General features: G+C 37.3%; 1 protein-coding gene across 1 annotated transcript in view; it reads right to left on the bottom strand.

Annotated features, from left to right (window-relative positions):
* SLC16A7 (solute carrier family 16 member 7) overlaps nt 1-9,528 on the bottom strand; it is a 192,451-nt gene extending 182,923 nt beyond the window's left edge. Inside the window, exon 1 of the mRNA XM_029206717.1 lies at nt 9,375-9,528. The gene's annotated coding sequence lies outside the window, so the exon portion shown is untranslated. The remainder of the gene's footprint in view (nt 1-9,374) is intronic.
* Between the last annotated feature and the right edge of the window lie 7,860 nt (nt 9,529-17,388).

The following is a 17,388-nucleotide window of genomic DNA, read 5'->3' as shown; positions in this document are numbered from 1 at the left end:
ACCTGACCATGTTGCACCCTGATCTCAGACTTCCAGCCTCCAGAACTATAAAAGATAAATTTCTGTTGTTTATAAGCTGCCCAGTCTGTGGTATTTTGTTATAGCCACCTGAAAAGTCTCCGACAATCTATGTGCCAGACACCGTGTTGGGTTAGATTGTTACAAACCAGAGCACAATAAAGTCTCTAGGATCAAAGAGCTCACAGACTAATTAGGGGATGCAAAGCTAGAAATAAATAATTATGAAAAATGTGATAAAGGAAATAACTATGCTCATGGCTTTATGAAAACACTGAGAAATAACGATGTGCATGGCTTTATGATAATTAACCAGCCTCAGGTAAGTAAGGACAGGGACAAAATCCTAGAAAAAGCAATGTTTCTTAAAAGGTAGAAAGGAACCAGTGAACTAAAAGGAAAAGGGGAAGGACATTCCAGGCCCAAGGGTCAGTATGAAGCAAAGAAACAAATGACAGTGTATTCATACGGGAAACGCTAAGACAGCAACTTTTGCAACTCTTGTCACATCAGTTCATAAAGTATTACTCCAGCACAAAAATGGGTAGGAAAGGTTTTGTATTAGACTGTGTTTAAGTTAAAATAAATTAAGGTTACAATCTTAAAAATCTGTAAATTCAGGGCTTCCCTGGTGGCTCAGTGGTTAAGAATCTGCCTGCCAATGCAGAGGACACGGGTTCGAGCCCTGGTCTGGGAAGATCCCACATGCTGCGGAGCAACTAAGCCCGTGAGCCACAACTACTCAGCCTGTGCTCTAGAGCCCACGAGCCACAACTATTAAACCTGCGCTCTACAGCCCACGAGCCACAACTACTGAGCCCCCGCACCACAACTGCTGAAGCCCGCGCACCTACAGCCCATGCTCTGCAACAAGAGAAGCCACTGCAATGAGAAGCCCGCGCACTGCAACGAAGAGTAGCCCCCGCTTGCTGCAACTAGAGAAAGCCCACATGCAGCAACAAAGACCCAACTCAGCCAAAAATAAAATTAATTTAATTTAAAAAAGAAACTGTAAATTCAAACATTTTTTTCTTAAAACACCATTTAAAGCAACATTAGGAAGCGCCTGTTTTGTTAAACTTTTATTCAGTGTTTCAGGTTACTTGGATAGAATACTGATATTCCAAAATGGTGGACTATTAACATTACTGCACATCTTCCCACCAAACAAACTCTAAACTGCCTTATTAGTAACATCTAGGAAAAGGCCAGAAAGGCTCTCTATAAAGAGAAACTGACACACATTGGAAAGCACAATTGATAATGGTTTATTAAGCCCTAGGCTGTAGAAAAGCCTTGGAATTGGCTCCCTCTTTTCACAAATGGAGAAAGTAAGAAACAGTGATAACCGATAATGTTTACCCATGCTAAAGTGACTCCCTGGAATAAAGGCAGAAGAGTTATAAAGGGAACATTAAAAAAAAAAGAGACTAGCTTTATTTCTATTCTGACACATATATAATAAGAGCCCTAGAAACTACTGCACAGTTATAGAATAAATCTGGAACTATCAAAAAAATTTACTTTTTAATGCAAAGAGTTTTGTGTCCCATAAGGGCAGGGTCTTCATTTTTGTTCGTCACATTTTCCCCATCTCAAGACAAGTACTAAGAATTATTTTTGAATGAATGAATAGTGCATGAGTGCATGTTATGTGTAAGACTAGACTCAGGAGAATCTGGCAGAAAATCAACACACAATGTACTCTGCCCTAGTAGGGGATACAAACGGACAAATTAAAAGGATTGCTTTGTATGAGGTAAATTTTTTTAAAGTATCATAGGAATAAGGGCTTGGGGGAAATGGTCCTTTTAGCTAATGTGATTAGGGAAGGCCTCTGAGATGGAAGAGGTGGGTGCAGGATACAGATTTACCTAAGCAAATACTTTGTGTGTGCTATTTTACTACAACGTATCCTGGCAGCTACCACAGCTCCAATATAAAGGCAGAGAAAAAGCTTAAAGAGTTTATACACGATTGTTTCAAGTAATACGTGTATGTATATACAATCCACCTTTAAACAATGCAGAGGGGTTAGGTGCGCTGAGCTTCCATGCAGTTGAAAACCCCAGTATACCTTATAGTCGGCCCTCCGTACCCGCAGTTCCTCTATATCCGAGGTTCCGTATCCACAGATTCAACCAACCACAGATTGTGTAGTGCTCTAGTATGTATTTATTGAAAAAAATCCCTGTAGAAGTGGACCAGCACAGTTCAAACCCCTGTTGTTCAAGGGTCAACTGTAAAAATAAATAAATAAACAAACATATACTAAAAAATTTTTCTATACAAATGTTGCCCTCAGTGTTTTGTTCAACTAGAAACCTTTGTAGACTTCTCAATTTGCCCATGTAAGTCATTTTTCATACATGCAGCTCCTCTCAAAAAACCCGTACAACAGAAGTTTAAAGGTTTCTGAGGAGACTTTGCCTAAGCACCAAAATATTCTTTTTAAAATTTTTTTTTTTTTTTTCTTTTTGAGAAGACATTTAGAATACCAGGCTCTCTATTAGGTTGCCAAGATGAAAGGGGTATTTTCGGTTGTTAATACACAGCAGCACTTGTTTTTGATAGCGGCTGCCAATGACTTTCATTACATCTGTCAGTCAAATAGTAAAAAAGAAAAAAAAATCATTGAAATAAATCCTACACAATTGCAAACATTTGGCATGATAAATGGCTTTAGTAGCCAATGGTGGCATGGATCCTTGTGCTATTTGGGTAGATGGAATGCAAGAGTATTTTAGAGAAAGCACTACATTATTTTCGGAATCTCAGTCATTTAATTTCTTGTAGAAAATGAAAAGAACAATCTCAATGTTTGGAAAAATGAAATTCTAAGGTGTTTTTTTCTGTCAGAGTGCAGAGTTCAATTTAACATATTATTTCCAATGACAAAAAAGGGACAGTCACCAAAATTTAAATAGAATGTGTAAGTTGCAATCATGAAATCTACCCTCCCCCAAAAGTCAAATATTAAAAACAAAGAGTAAATCACAAATTTCCTTTCGGTCTGCTTACAAATTGCATAAGTCTAATGCCTCCTTCGTTTCTAGCAGTATTTCTGAGTTTCCTTACAAGCATTTAAATTTGGCACAAGGCTGAAACATGGGTTAGCATCTGCTGATGTTGCTCTAAGTAGAAATGTGAATTTTAAGCCCATGATGAGAATGAGCCAGTGACAATGGCTGCCATTCTTTGTTGGCAACACTGTCTTTTCCTACATCACTTTGGTCATACAGCATGGTTTCCACTCCCTCACTATCACAAAGAGTTTGGGTTGTAGTTTTGGGTTGTTTTTGTGTTTGTTTTATTGCATATAAACAGTAATAATCTGTAAGAACATTATAAGAGGAGGAATAAGACAGGAGCACAACAATACACTGTAGCAAACAAAAACTAACAGAGCAAACTAAAGACTAATTTCCAGGATAGGGAATGATAAAATCAAAGAAAGATGGTAAGAACTGCAAGAGCATTATGAAAAATTAGCTTTCAAATCCTGGACCAAGTCTTGGAGTTGCTAAGAATCTCTGGAAAACAAAACCAACATATTTTTTAAAGGCTTCAAGGTCAGAGCCCATGAGCCTAAAGGATTATAAAATTTGGTTAGGTGTGTATTACTGAGTTGATACTTCCCAATGATAGATAAAAACTGGACTGGATTGCAAACTACCAAATCAGTATTTGAAGCTGAAAACAGAACTATGCTAATTCAGATCATGTCAACAACCAAGGTATAATGCAACTCATGTATTAATAGATAAGGTACAGAAATACGAACACATGAAAATACTTTTGCTGTTCTTATAATTTGATATTCATACAAGTACTTAATACTATGTTTCCTATGTTAATTATAAGCAAACACAGTTATCAGAGATTCTAGTCCACTTTTTTAGAAACATATAAACTTTTTTTTCTAAAAGATTATCATGGAAGAGGTTTTAATATTTATACTTGGTGTACTGAGAAACTATTTAAGTAATGCTTAATTCTAAGACATCCAAGAATTACTTGCAGAATATTTAAAAATTAAGAGTCAGGATCTGTCTTTTCTTGGGCCAACCACTAACAAGCTACGTGAATTTGGAAAATTTAGTTAACCTTCTGAAAGTCAAAGTTTCTTCCTTTCCAAAATAGAAATACTTCATAGGTCATTGAAATAATAAAATGATATACTACTTACAGACAGCTTAGCACTTGATAACACATAGCACTATCAATTATATTTTTTTCAGAAAAAGTTATTAACCCACTGAAATGCAACAGAAAAGGAAGTACTATTAAAAACTTTATTTTTAAAATTCTTCCTCCATCCAGAATTGTAGTTCCTATAAAACAAGAATCACAAGATTGGAAAATAATGGCAACTTAAAAAATAAAAGGCAATGACCACGATAATAGAATACATTCCTATTTTTAGGGGAATGCCAAGAAAGAAAGAAGAAGGAGGAAACGGAGAAACAGAATGATAAAAGAGCAGGGAGGCAAAGAGGTGGAAATGACTAGTCACTATAAAATATCAGATTATTGTTGTATTAAAAGTATTTGGGGAAAAAAATTCTCTTGTCGCCAAATGCATTCTGTTAGTGTCCTTTGAGCCCGAGACATTTATGTGGGTATTACAGATTCACATTTCGTGGTATCCTAAGTTTATGCACTTTTAACAGTTTTTAATATTTGTGACACATTTCTTCCTTTGTCTTCCAATGTGCACCCAAAAAGATCAGAATGGGAGCTGCTTCTTTTACTAAGGGCAATCTGAGGTTGAAACAAAGATAACCTTTCTACTAAACCAGAAAAGACCACGTTTACAATTAAGCAGTGTGACCTGGTGATAGTTTCTTCTTTAATACTCAAAAGGTAGAAGCTGACTATTCTTAACCATGGTCTCCATTTTCTATATAAAGAAATGAGCAAAGAGGTCAGTGGTACTTGACTAGCACAGATCCATTTTGGAAATAGGAACAAAATTTTCTAAGTTTTCAAAATCAGGAATTATTTTCTCACAATCTACATATTATCTGAAAAATAATGTCAGGTCTATGCGCTCAGAGAGTAACATTTGGATTAACACAGTGTGTTTGATGCTACGTGAAAGGTGAAATCTCTCTTAAGTCCATGCAATCAAATTCATAATATAATACATATCCAAAGTGTGTACTTCTTGTTAAATTAATTAAACAGGGAGGCCGTTAGACTGTGGTGGCTGTAATGCTGTGGAGGTCTATGTAAGCAAACAAAATCTATGCTTGTAAGTGCCTCACGGTTATGAACTCAAAACACTAAAGACAACCAATCACAAGCAGCCAGCTAGGCTGTAAGCCGTAGCCAGCGAACAACTTCCTTACTTTGCTTCTGCTTTTTCTCTATAACAGTGTCTCCTAGGCTCCTGTTGGCGGAGCACTCCTAACCTCTTCTGGTTTGGTGCTAATTCCAATAGCTTTTTGCTCAAATTCTTAAGAATTTTAATATACCTCCGTTTATCTTTTTTTTTTAACATCTTTATTGGAGTATAATTGCTTTACAATGGTGTGTTAGTTTCTGCTTTATAACAAAGTGAATCAATTATACATATACATATGTTCCCATGTCTCTTCCCCCTTGCATCTCCCTCCCTCCCACCCTCCCTGTCCCACCCCTCTAGGTGGTCACAAAGCACCGAGCTGATCTCCCTGTGCTATGCAGCTGCTTCCCACTAGCTATCTGTTTTATGTTTGGTAGTGTATATATGTCCATGCCACTCTCTCACTTTGTCACAGCTTACCCTTCCCCCTCCCCATACCCTCAAGTCCTTTCTCTAGTAGGTCTGTGTCTTTATTCCCATTTTACCCCTAGGTTCTTCATGACCTTTTTTTTTTTTCTTAGATTCCATATATATGCGTTAGCATACGGTATTTGTTTTTCTCTTTCTGACTTACTTCACTCAAATGCAAATCAAAACTACAATGAGATATCATCTCATACCGGTCAGAATGGCCATCATCAAAAAAATCTAGAAACAACAAATGCTGGAGAGGGTGTGGAGAAAAGGGAACACTCTTGCAGTGTTGGTGGGAATGTAAATTGATACAGCCATTATGGAGAACAGTATGGAGGTTCCTTAAAAAACTACAAATAGAACTACCATACGACCCAGCAATCCCACTACTGGGCATATACCCTGAGCAAACCATAATTCAAAAAGAGTCATGTACCAAAATGTTCATTGCAGCTCTATTTACAATAGCCAGGACATGGAAGCAACCTAAGTGTCCATCAACAGATGAATGGATAAAGAAGATGTGGCACATATATACAATGGAATATTACTCAGCCATAGAAAGAAACGAAATTGAGTTATTTGTAGTGAGGTGGATGGACCTAGAGTCTGTCATACAGAGTGAAGTTTATCTTTTAATATACCTATTGTCTCTTCAGCTGAATTTGCCCAGCACCCCTATAATTCTGAAAGTAACAACATCCAATAATAAATTCCTATTTTGTCACCAAATATAAGAGAAGCACATAGTCTAAATGTTCTGTAGAATAACTAAATCAGAAAAGGCCTGGAAAAATTTTGTTCCATCCTCTTCCAAAAAGAGGATGATTATTTAACCTCAAACTTCAATAATGAAGATTTTTCTAAGTTAAAATTTGTCCTATTTTCTTGATATTAATGCTAGGGAAAATAAGTTAATTTGAGGAAAAAGGAAGTGTTTGTGTTTAATTTCTTGGAAATATCATAATTCTACATAGATCTTAATTTATATACAGTTTTGATCATTTTACCTCATGGCCTCATGAAGCTTGAGCTTCATTTATCTGAAAACTGTTTAATCAATTTTTAATAGAAAAAATAAATTAAAACCTAAGGAGAACAGAACTCACATTCAGCATACCCTACACAATTATTTCAAAGTAAGTGCTTTTTGACTGAAATTTGAGAAGCAACTGTTTAAATATTTAAATATCTACTGAAGACAAAAATACTTCTAAGTATGCACTTAAGATGAATCTTTCTGAGTAACACTGATTTCTAGTATGTCATTATTAACATATGTTGTAAAGAACCTAGAACAGAAATGTTTGAGTGTTTAAGAGTTTTTAAGTATGGTATATAGGCTTCCTACTTCAAAAAAAGGATATAATGATACACCATCGGAAAATTCACCAGCTTAAATACATGGGAAATCTAAAGGATTCTCTCAGGGAAATACTTTACCTGATGGACAGATGAATCAAGTCACAAACGTTCCCTTTGCCACCTCTGGATTACACAAGAGTCTTTAGTTTCCATATCCATAAAACTAGAAACCATTTGAAGTGTAGGTAGGTTTCAGGAAATTATAACGCAACTCCTCACAAACTCTTCATGAAATTTCCTATTGCATACTTGACAGCTGGATTTTTAACTGTAAAATGAGTTTCAAACTGATGAAAAATGCATGAATTTATTTCTAAATTATTAAGTGAAAAAATGGTGTGCAAGTAATTAATTAGTAAAGGACATTTTAATATTCTCTAATGGTAAAAGTATTAGACTGTGCTCTCTTTTATTGCATTGCATGATTTGTAATGTGTTCTACCACAAGCTCACTTTGTATATAAAACTGAGGAATTTGTTTCAGCCGGATTGCCAATGGAAAGAGAATTGAGGAAATAAGTCACAAAGGCAATGTTAATAAGGGGCAGAAATTCAAGCTCTGATAGTACATTCTGTACCTGGATATAGCAGAGAACTTTCCAATTAGAGCCAACAAGTAGAAAGCTGATATCTCCAAGCTGAGATTTATAGGGAGAGGTCAGCAGCATGTAATGAGAATTTGGAGCACATACATCCAGCTGTTAACACCTTTAGTATAAGTATAGCTTCTAATGGCAAAAGCTAATGGCTCCATGACAATAATAAATAATAGTGAGAGAATATTCTGGCCTCAGGCCTCAGAAAAAGAATGGGTGGCATTATACGATTTTCACTAACACTACCTGAAGGAGGACTTCTAAAGGGGTAGTTTCATTCTCCTAAGAGCATTAGCTGCACTAGAATATGGGAAATAACAATAGGCAAGAAACAACCTTTTAGTTGAATTCCATCCTTTCCTCAATGGAATTTACATCCAGGCATGTCCTTGCTGGAAAGAAAGGAGGGAGGGAGGGAGGGAGGGAGGGAGGAAGGAAGGAAGGGGGGAAGGGGGGGAGGGGGGAAGGGAGAAAGGAAGGAGGGAGGGAGGGAAAGAAATCCCTGCCCAGGTTCCCATCACTCACTGTATACCATGCAATAAAAATGTAAAAATAAATAACACTTAAAAGCATTAGAATTCACTTCTTTGTGTGTGCACCTACCAGGACAGTCTTGGAGCACTCACAATGTGTACAATGTGTAGGCAGACACCTGGAGTTGTGCCCTGCACAACCTACAAGGTCATTTACAGGTAGCCCTGAAGCAATATTTAAGAACATGTACTCAGGAGCTGGCAGATCTGGAATCAAGTGATCCTAACCGTATGACTGTGGGCAAGTTAATGAAACTGGTTAAGTTTAGTTTCCATATCCATAAAATGGAGATAATAATATTAGCCACCACCAAAGGTTACTAGAACAATAAATGCAAATAAAACACATAGGACACTGCCTGGTAGATGTTAGTGAGCTATAAAACTCAACTGTTGTTATTATTATCACATACCAACTTTTGTGGTTAAGTGCCACAAAAATATATGGAGCTATGTGCTGTTGACACATTATTGAATGTGAGACACCTGGAATTTCAGGCTTTAAACTCTATTGCTAAACATTAATTAACCATATCACTTGTATTTAACCCCTACCATGAAAATACACACAATGTTACGTGTCTTTGTGATCTCATAGTAACTGATACGGTTAGCAGTCCACTAGGGTCTGATGTATCTGTAATCTTGGCAACCACACTGCACAAACTGCACAATACCAAGTGCCACAGCTTCCCCAGAGCCCAAGAAAACAGAATAGAGTAGAATTGATAACAGCAAATATAAGCACAATGACGTATTAACCAAGAAGACAGCCTAATTCTGTAAAAAGAAAATAAAGTACAAGCATGCTGTAGACTTTTTTGAGCATTTGTATGAGCACCAGGAAAACATACTTGGAAGTCTTGTTATATCGACCCCAAGACTGACAGCAGAATTATTATTCTTCAGTGCAGCCAAGGCCTAGAAGTCAGGTATATTATTAACAGCAGAATGGATCCTTCACCTTCAGGTAACTTTCATACAAACCCTTGTCTCTTCCTAATGCCAATGCCTATCAGCCCATTAATCACAGCAGCTTCTTTCCACAGCTCTCTCTTCAAATCTTACTCCCCAAGTGTGTCTCAGCCCAAATTGTACCTGTATTTAGTTGCTACCTTTCAGTTGAATTCCATCACACTGCTGGCTGCTCCTCTTGGCATTTTACAAATGAAAAAGAAATCTGCTGAGTTATTCCAGTTAGACTGCAGTGTTTCTTAACCTGGAAGGTTTTTGGAGACTTATTTGGCTGTCACAACTGGGAGGGTGCTACTGGCTTCTGGTGGATGGAGGCAGTGCCAGGACTGTGGCAGGCATGGGAGGTGCCTGGGGCTCAAAATTTAAGGAGGCACTTACTCACCCTTAGGGTCACCCAGACACAAGATTAAAGCTCATAGGGCCCTGGGAGTGAGTGCCTCCTTAAAACTATGGCTTACCTTCCTCCCTTGCCTCCCTCTAGTCCCAGTCCTGGGTTGAGGGCAGGGTTGCCTCTAAACATCCTTATAAAAGGAATTATCCAATCCAAGATATCAATAATACTGAGGCTGAGAAACCCAGACTGGTTTAAAGAATCTAAAGAAGATCAGGGTTGGAAACATGATTCCCTCCCTTTTCCACTTTAAGTTACAAATTTTAAATCACACTCTGTTAAATCTAACGTCTCTAATAGTGAAATAATACCAAATTCTACCAGGTAGCTTTAATCCATTTGACTCCCATCCACATAGCCTACAATGAAGTTCAATTAACTTGACCGTTTCCTTTCTGGCCTTTGTAATTAGGCCCCAGCCTTCCCTCTGCTGGTGCATCTCTCACTCACCCTATTTACCTCTAAGGGGCAGATGCAAGGGTACCTTCCCAACAAAATGTGACTCCTCCCTTCTCAGATCTGTTTCTCTCTCTTTTGTATCTTTCTCTGTATCTTATATTACACTATAGTCATTTACTTGCCTTTTTAATTCTCCCTATCCCTGACCTACCCTGCCCCACCCACACATATGAACATGCACACAAATACACACACACTGACTTAACCTCCCTACAGTCATGAATCAGGTTTGCTTTATATTTACTTTCCCGAGAACCTCTATGTAGAACAGTGCTTTGAACATGTAGAGAACTCAATATATGTTTTAACTGGATCAACGAGGCAGTTATATACAGTAACACATAATAGCATGAACCATAATATTTCCTGTTGGCTATCTGAATCTAAATATAACACTGTGTTACTAGGCCTTGTCGAATCCAGTACCAATTTTCTTCTCCTGGCAGATGTGTCCATCTATTTCAAGTTTGAGATCCCAGAATTCTTGAGGTTTGTGTTCAGTAGGTAACTGACTTGACATTTTGCTATAAACAAAAGCACAGAATGGAATGTATTTTCTTCCCAAAGACCTGTTCTAGCAGCAGAAGAGCTTATGTCTTTGCCTGAGCTATGAGCCTAAACTCAGGAAGAAAATAAATCCAATTCCTAATAAAAGCTGAAGAAATAGCCTTGTAGTATGTCAAACTCTTCAGGAAGCCAAACTGATGCAGCATGAAAACACATTTCCATCACCCTCTACCTCACCCTCAACCTTAAAACTAGTCTGAATTCAAATTTTCTAATTTTGAATTTTAACCAAAAATAAACTGACTACCTAAGTAATTAATACATAGCTATAAATATCTTCTATTGAAAAAGAATACAATACATATACAATCAATTTCCCAGCTATTTGTCCTCGAAACAAATATCTTACATATTTAGTTTCTAAATATGTGATTTGACAAAAAGGAAATTGAAGGCTTTCCCTAATGGATACCAAAAAACCACTGATTTTAATCATTTAATCCTCTTATCAGAGAATTAGCTTAATGTTTAACTAGCACCTGGAAAGACACAATTCTAATCTTACAAGTTTATTACGAAACAGTTACCGTGAAAAAATCATTGAAGATTAAATGCATGTATATTCCATGAACATAACTTTCAAAACTCGAGGTAACAAAACCACTATGTTAAGTTTTCTCATAGTGCTAGCTGATTCTATGCTAAGTAAGAATCATTTTCACTGTTTAGTCCATAGCCATTAGTTGGGAGAAAGGAGCTGACTTATTTGGAGCACCCAGTAAAAGCCAAGTAACCTCCATGTGTGTTTCATTCAACAGCTGCAACAACCCTGCTAAGAGAGGTTTCACCACCTGCCTTTTACAGATAAGGAAACAGCTCCAAAGATGTTTAGCAAGGTGCCAATTTTCATGACACTGGTAAACAGTGCTTCGTAAGTATTATCTTCCAACTATGTCAAAATACTGCTATCTGAAGAATGTTCTGTATTACATTTTAACCTATGAAAGGCAGAAAATCTCATATTTTGAGTGTTCCACTAGTGAACCAATATATGCCACTTGATGTTAAGCATAATAACGTTCAAGGTAAAGCAAGGACTAGGAGCTTCCCAAAGAGGAAGTGCACCCCATCAAGGAAATAGACCGCAACAGGGAGCCATCCTTCTTCTGGAGTATCAGTGGTGTATACAAAGAGAAGGATGGGGGCTTCCCTGGTGGCGCAGTGGTTGAGAGCCTGCCTGCCGATGCAGGGGACACGGCTTCGTGCCCCAGTCCGGGAAGATCCCACATGCCGCGAAGCGGCTGGGCCCGTGAGCCATGGCCGCTGAGCCTGCGCATCCGGAGCCTGTGTTCCGCAACGGGAGAGGCCACAACAGTGAGAGGCCCGCGTACCACTAAAAAAAAAAAAAAAAAAAAAAAAAAGAGAGAGAGAGAAGGATGGGAGAGCCATGAGGTATCACAATTCCCACAAAGTTAATCCAGTTCTCACTCCTTTGTTCCTTGTTTCAACAACTGATGATCTGGGCCTACGGTGTGAGATACTTTAGTGACTACTGCATAGCATAGAAAGGTGTAAACGTGTTTTTCTTCAGAAAGTTTACATGCAATGCATAAAAAGTTGAAAAGTAAGATAATATATGAGTTCCAAAAACATTATTCAATCAGGGAATGCTATGAAAATTCAAAAGGGAAAACAGATTATTCTAGCTGGGGTCATCAGGATAGGCAGTATTGAAAAGGGTGGAATTTGAACTGCCCTTGAAGGACAGGCTAAATATTAATAGATACAGACTGCAAAAGAAAATATACTAAATTCAGAGATCAAAAGTTTGGATGCAGAAAGGCATATAAGCATATTTGGGAAATGACAATAAAATTTGAAGTTGAAGAAATTCTACACAGGCACACATTCTTAAATGCTTTGTAGCAGAAGGTTTTTATAGCAACAACTTATAAATACCATCTATTACTTTCATTTTAAAGTTGCACATAAAAATGAATTTATTTCCTTTCATTTTATTACTTATGAGTAGATAATTTTTGTAGTTTAATATGTAATAGGTACACTGGTCATAATATAATATTTTAAACAAGTATGAGAAGAGCATGTCATTTTATTTTTTTTTACACATCTTTATAGATTTTATATGATATTTATATAATCACATATGCATATATTATATATGTACTTGTATTTTGTGGTTTTTTTTGTTTTTATTTTTACTTCTTTATTGGAATATAATTGCTTTACAATGGTGTGTTAGTTTCTGCTTCATAACAAAGTGAATCAGTTATACATATGTTCCCATATCTCTTCCCTCTTGCGTCTCCCTCCCTCCCACCCTCCCTATCCCACCCCTCCAGGTGGTCACAAAGCACCGAGCTGATCTCCCTGTGCTAGAGCATATCATTTTAATAGTTAGGCATATAGCTTCTGGATAGAAAATTTGATTATAATTTGAGAAATCTGAGTTCTCCAAGTATTGTTCTATCACTGTATAATGCTGAAATGGAGACAGATAGATACAGTTAGATGAAAAATGTTATGGAGTGAATGTCTCTGTTCCCCCCAAATTCCCAGTGTGAGGATACTGGGAGGTAGAACCACTGGGAAGCAATTAGGGTTAGATGAGGTCCTGGGTGGGGTGGTCCTCAGGATGGGATTAGTGCCCCTGTAAGAAGAGACCAGAAAACCGTATCTATCTGTTCCCTCTCCCTTTCCTGTTCCCGGTCCCAATCTCAGTCACACGTATGCATGCATCATAGGAGGCCACAGCAAGACAATGGCCATCTGCAAGCCAGGAACAGGGCTCTTGCCAGAAATCAAATTAGCCAGCACCTTGATCTTGGACTTCCCAGCTTCCAGATTTGTGAGAAATAATTGTGTGTTGTTTAAGCCACCAGTTTATGGTATTTTATTATAAAAGCCTGAGCTAAGACAGATAAATAGGTAAGTAGGCCAACTAACAAACAAATTGTTATATAAATGAAGATAGAGAAGAGTCTTTTGAGAATCAATGTAGTCTTTAAAAGTTATTTATATCTCTAACCTAAGTATGGGAAAATTTAATCTGAGTGCTGGGTGGGACATTAATTAATTGATTCATTTATTTATTCAGTTATTATTTACTGAGGACATCCCATATGGTAGGCCCTAAGCTAGGTGCTGGGTTAAAATACACACACACACACACACACACACACAAAGAAATGATGTGTTTTTTTCCTCACTACATAGTGGAGGAAATAGACATATAAGCATATAATTATAGTCAAATGTGATACAAGCTACAGCGGGGTAGATTAAGTTCCTATGAAAGCAATAAATGTTTCCTATGGGACTCTGGCATGATTTCATAGAGGAAATGAGAATTGAACAGAGTCATGAAAGACATTCAGTTAGAGAAGAAGAAGTCATTTCAGATATAAAGAGCAGAATGTTCAAAGGTATGATTCCTGATGTAGCAAACGATGGCCCTGAATCATTGGATGCCCGATCAGAAAGGGCAGGAATCGAGACTGAAAACATACGATGGTGCTTGACAGCAAAAGGAAGGCTACAGATCACAACAGTAAAGGGAGGTCTATATAGGTTTTTAAGCATGAGGAAGATATGATTAGATTTGCTTTTCAGTAAAATTGCTTTGAGGGCAATGGGGAGAATTACAAAGTGCAGGGAAGAACTGTGGAGTAGTTCAGGTAGAAGATGGTAAAGATACCGACTAAAGCAGTGGCAACAAGAATGGGAAGAAATGTTGGATTCAAGGTTATAGCTTGAGTCTTAAGGGTTTGATGAAAATGTGGTTTTACTAGATGGTAAGAAATGTCAAGAACGACCTTGTGTTCCCAATGTGGAAGACTGGGTGGATATTAATGGATTTGCAATACTGGCACAGCATGAATGGAAGAACATCATACAGGCAATGGCCATGCAGGACTGCAGCAAGAGATCAGTCAGGGTAAGGGCTGTAGACTCAGAAACCACCAGCTTAGAGGGTGGAGCTGAAACTCTGAAGACAGACATGTCACTGAAATTATGAGCAAGTCAAGAGCAGAGGTATTGGAAATAAACAGTGTTGGGTGATAGAAAAAGCAAAGTCTGGGGAAAAGACCAAGGCGGGGAGGAAGACTGCCTAAATGCACAAAAATGTAAAAAAAGAGCAGGGACTGAGTAAAGATGACAAATTTATCCAGAGAAAGTCCCCATATTTAACCTTACTTTCTCTGAAGCTTTGTGAGCAAAAATATTTCATTACTTCAAGGTAAGAAGTTTTTCCTCAGGAAGCTACAGTTTCTCTCTAGAAAAATTAATGACAAACATCAGACACTAAGATAAATAAATAAAAATCAAAAGATTGGCACATACACTCACATATATAGATAACTGCATGATAACACGGTTTACATAAGAAATGGATTTGCACTTTACACAGTGCAAGAACTCTAAACAGTGGCCTATCAAATTTTATGAACTTCTGAAGGAATTTATTTAAATTTTTCTAATGAAACAAAAAAAGAATGGATTTTGTTTCCATGGTTGATGTTGTGACATAATGCCACAGGAAATTACTTCTGGTTTAAATCACGAACCGTGCATAAATTCTCTTGGGTTCCAGGTCAATGTATGAAGCACAGCATGGTGTAAGTGATATGAGACCTATGGGGAATTGCAAGATTGGCTTCCTTTCTAATGAGGGAAAAGTTTTATTTACAAGATAACTCAGCTGAAGTAATAACACGAATTAATTTATACCCTCTGCATTTAAAGGTCAAGTACTTCTCTCCATGTTCTTGAGACTAGAAGAAACCAATATTAAATAACATTTATAAATGTTATAAGAACAAAGTCTCTTGTTGGTACACACTGAGCTCCCATATAACATATATTCAGATGGAAAGTTTAAACATGTTTTACTCAGTGTCAAAGGAGTTAAAACTGTCCTTGTTCCAATTTATATCCCTTTTGCTTTTACCAGACTTGCTTTCCCTGTTTTTCAATCTGAACAAGTTGTCATCAGCTGTGAGCCTGAATCCAGAGGCAACATTCTGAGCTCAGGAGCATCCTCTAATACACTGACAGCAGTATATTCATTTCTGTGACAGAACTGGTTGCTGGCAAGCAGCAGGAACTCCTATGTTTGAGTCAGGCTCTTTCTCCTGCGTATCTGTTATGTGACTGTGAGTCACTTAAAGTCCCTCAGTTGTATTCATCCGTAAAATGGAGAGAATTATCACGTTGATCCACCTCACTGAATTAACGAGATGAATCAATGAAAACACTGGGTTGATCGTAAAACACTGTACAAATGAAATCATGGTTAGTTTTATTTATTCATTTTTAAGTTACCAAGGGCCTGGAAATAACCCAGAACACAACTGCATGTACTAATTTGTAGGGAATTAGGTTGAGTCCAGACCTTCACTTTTATGTTACATGCTCTTCTCTTAAGAAACAAACAAAGCAATAAAAAAAAAAAGCCAAAAAACAAAAAAACCTGAGGAACTTAAAAGGACAGAGAAAATGAGTCCTTGAAATGTTTAAGGCTTTCCTAGAAATATTTAGGCAACGAATGACACTTTCTTCTGTAAAATGCTCATGATTCTACTCCTATTATCTGTAATTACACCTACTAACATATTCTGCTTTTACCTCCTTTTTGCTCCTCCCATATAATACAGTGTTTCATACACAACAGACTGTCAATAAGTATATGATTAATTGCAACAGGAAAATTTTCAGGTGTAAAATGTTACATAATATAGCTCAGTCAATGTAATTTTTTAAAAACATCTGTCCCTCTACAAATGCCCCAATTTCTTTCCTTTTAATGGCTGAGTAATATTCCATTGTATACATGACTAGAGACTGTCATACAGAGTGAGGTAAGTCAGAAAGAGAAAAACAAATATCATATATTAATGCATATATGTGGAATCTAGAAAGATTGTACAGATGAACCTATCTGCAACGCAGAAATAAAGACACAGACGTAGAAAACAAACGGACAGACACCAAGGGGGGGGGGTGGGATGAATTGGGAGATTGGGATTGACATATATACAACTACTATGTATAAAATAGATAACTAATGAGAACCTACTGTAGAGCACAGGGAACTCTACTCAGTGCTCTGTGGTGATCTAAATGGGAAGGAAATCCAAAAAAGAGGGGATATATGTATACATAGAGCTGATTCACTTTGCTGTACAGCAGAAACTAACACAACACTGTAAAACAACTATACACCAATTAAAAAACAAACTGTCTCTTTAGGTAACAATTCTACCATTGAAGTATATTTTTTATATAAAGCAAATTATATTAAAAAATGTTTTTTCCAAACTGACAAATTGTTTTGTTTCTATTTCACCAATCTATATTAGGCACATTTGCTACTGCCTTCCTTTCTTTCAGTCTGCTTCTCAATGATGATAAAGGAACATACCTAGGTAGACCTGCTAGGTAGAACATACCTAGGTACCACATGATCCTAACCCCAGGCCATAGCCAATTAGACCAGGGCTTACATCGAGTGAGAAGGAGAAAGAAATAACTAATACTTATTGAGTAGCCACTATATCCAAGGCTCTTGCTTTTTACTCTTCACATGCAGTCACTCATTTAACCCTCATTACAACTGTGAGGTAGTGAATATTATTATCATCCCCATTTACAGATGAAGAAATTGAGTCACAGAAAGTTTCCCAAGATTACAAGGCTAGCAAGATTTGGAGCTGAGCTTCAGATCCAGCCAGTCTAGCTGCAGAACCCAAGCTCTAA

Source organism: Monodon monoceros, unplaced genomic scaffold, assembly GCF_005190385.1.
Source record: "Monodon monoceros isolate NGI ecotype Baffin Bay Population unplaced genomic scaffold, NGI_Narwhal_1 Super_Scaffold_6, whole genome shotgun sequence".
Taxonomy (NCBI): Eukaryota; Metazoa; Chordata; class Mammalia; order Artiodactyla; family Monodontidae; genus Monodon; species Monodon monoceros.
The sequence above is the reverse complement of the archived record's forward strand: the minus strand, read 5'-3'. Positions and strand labels throughout refer to the sequence as shown.